At 51.7% G+C, this 2,714-nt stretch overlaps 1 long non-coding RNA gene across 1 annotated transcript in view; it reads left to right on the top strand.

The window, feature by feature from the left end:
- Window positions 1-2,273: 2,273 nt before the first annotated feature.
- The window catches only part of LOC132022793 (uncharacterized), a 3,247-nt gene continuing 2,806 nt past the window's right edge, over window positions 2,274-2,714 (top strand). The window contains exon 1 of the long non-coding RNA XR_009405718.1: window positions 2,274-2,378. This is a non-coding gene — a long non-coding RNA (uncharacterized LOC132022793). The remainder of the gene's footprint in view (window positions 2,379-2,714) is intronic.

Below are 2,714 nucleotides of genomic sequence, written 5' to 3'. Positions count from 1 at the left end.
CTTTCTGCTCAGCAGGGAGCCTGCTTCCTTCTCTCTCTCTCTGCCTGCCTCTCAGTGTACTTGTAATTTCTCTCTGTCAAATAAATAAATAAAATCTTAAAAAAAAAAAAATAAATAAATAAAATAAAATAAAATAATATTTGGCCAACCACGTACAGCTGAGTCTTACTGAGTTAAATGCTACCGCCTAGTTCAGTGATCTTAGCAAGTTACTTTATGCCTATCGACCTCAATTTTCTCATCTGCAAAATGGAGGCGACGACAGTACAGCCCTCACAAAGTTGTATGAGTATTAAGTGAGTAAAGAAGATTCTTACAACAAGGCCTGGCACATAGTGAGTGCTATGCAATCATTTGCTATTATTATCCTCACGGCTGCACACAGACAAGTCTAGATCGGTGTTGTGACACTGGTACCTCCCAGCTGTGTGACCAAGAGCACATGGCGTCCTTTCCCTGGGACTCAGCTCCCCATCCATAAATGGGATCAAATTGGTTCCATCACCTAGAATTGGTGTAAGGGCTGTGCTTAGCGTAACATCTGGCACACAGTAGGCACTCAGCATGTTAGCGATTATGGCCACTGTTCCCATTATTCTGATTTCCTTTCTGACCCCAGAACCTCTGCACTGTCTGGAACTCAACCCTCCTCCCACTGTCAAAGGCAGGTCATGACTCTGGACCCGCTGTGTACCAATACTGACTGTTCCACCCAGCGGTTGTTTATTTAACTGTCCTCTTAAGTAACTCCCCAGCCATCAAAGGGCTGTTTACAAACCCCACAATTAGCCTTCCTGGAATAACAAATAAGCAGAAACCTAATTAGGCGTGTTTCTCCTGGCTCAAGAGACAGTGATCTGAAGGCTTGGGCATAGCGGCCATCAGTTAAATAAACATTGGTGGGATGTATGGATGAATGATATGTGGAGGGATAGATGGATGTGTGGATGAATGTATGGGTGGATGGGTGAGTAGGTAGATGGATGGACAGATGGATGATGGATGAGTAGGTGGATGGATGGATGGATGGATGGATGGGTGGATGAATAAATAAAAGGATGGAATGTGGGAAGGATAGAAAAATGGGTAGGCAGATGAATAGAAGGATGGGTGGATGGAAGTGTGGATGGACAGATGGAAGGGTGAATGAAGAACTAGACAGAATAAGGAAAGGATGGGTGGGTAGATGTCTGCATGGTGGATGAGTGGGTGGATGGGCGGATGAGCAGATGGATGAACAAATGAATGGATGGGTGACAGTTAGTAGTATGCTGGAGAGAAGGGGTGATGAGAACTGAAGTGCTAGGCTCTTTCTGACCTCTGGGTCCTGCCCTGTTCTTCACTGAGGTGCTATGTCACCACCCAGTAGAATGGACTCTGGCCTTGCGGTGTCAGAATAATCCTGGGTTTGAATTCAGCCTCTGCCGCATCCTGGCTCTGTGAACTTGAGCAAATCCCATTCACTACTCTCTGGGCCACAGTCTCCTCCTCTGTAAAACGGATATTAGTAACTGTTGCTCCATGGGGCTGCTCCACACGTTAATGTCTTAAGTGTCCATGGCCCCTGCTTCGTATGTGTCAATTCCCTTTCAGAGGCTGTTGGTAGATGGCCCAGACCCTGTGTTCTGAGGATTCACCTGGACAGAGGAACTGAGGGCCAGCCTGTGCTGGTGGCAGGAAGGGGTACTGACACAGAGCCCAGGGCCGGCTTTGCCTCCCTCCCTGTTCCTTGGATTCCAGCCTCAGAGCCCCCACTCTGCTCTCCTGATTTGGTGGGTGAGTTTGCCATCCAGTCTTCCTAGAATCAAATCCTTCTTCTGCTCACCAGCTGGAAACCTTGGGCTAGTTACTAACCACTCCGTGCCTCGGGGAAATGAAAGTCCATACCTCATGAGATGACTGTGATGGCTGAATGAGTTAATACAATAAAGTTTGTAGGACAGTGCCCAGCCCACAGTACCCACAGTGACTCTACTATTATTGGTGCATAATAGCTATTATTAGTGGGGTAATAGTATTATTCGTATATTAGTATTAGCTCTCCCACTACCCCCTGCACCCTTCTAGCTAGAGCAATCTCTAACGTTTCCCGGCAGGAGACAGCCCTCAGGCTGGGCTGAAAAGGGGCAGAGGGCCACTGCCCGCCGAGGCACAGTTTGCGCAAAGGCGCAGAGTGGGAAAGCTCCCCGGGAGCAAAGGACTGGAGCGTCTCTGGCCAGAAGGAGGTGCGACTTCCAGTGGCAGAGGCTGGGCGGGGTGAGGTGAGTCAGTGTTTGGCCCAGCCAGGCCCTAGCAGTGCTGTTTCCCATCAAGGGGCCGGGCGGGGCGGCTGCGGCTCCCTCCGGCCAGGGGTGAGGGTCTGAGTCAGCCCAAGTCAGGTAAGTGGAGGAGGACGTGGGGCTTTCCCATCGGCACCCTAGAAGCCCGTGTGAGCAGGTCAGGGCCACCTCCCGTGGCAAGTAAGCAGAGGCCTCGGCACGAGATAGAGCCCGGGTGTGGCCTGCCTCCACAGCTGACCCCAGATCCCTGAGTCCAGAAAGAGGCCTGGGAGCCTCTCCTCTGCCTGAGACAGGGGGTGGGGCCCAGAGACCCAGCCACGGTCCTTTCCTCAGGAGAGAGCTTTGGAGTCCAACAAGATCTGGGCAGCCAAGGAAAGCCGCCCTGGACGGGGGGGGGGGGGGGGGGGGGGGGCGGGGAGCGGGGGGGGGGGGGGG

The sequence above is a fragment of the Mustela nigripes genome, chromosome 7, assembly GCF_022355385.1.
Source record: "Mustela nigripes isolate SB6536 chromosome 7, MUSNIG.SB6536, whole genome shotgun sequence".
NCBI lineage: Eukaryota > Metazoa > Chordata > Mammalia > Carnivora > Mustelidae > Mustela > Mustela nigripes.
Note: the sequence above shows the minus strand (reverse complement) of the source record. Positions and strands in the feature narration are given on the sequence as shown.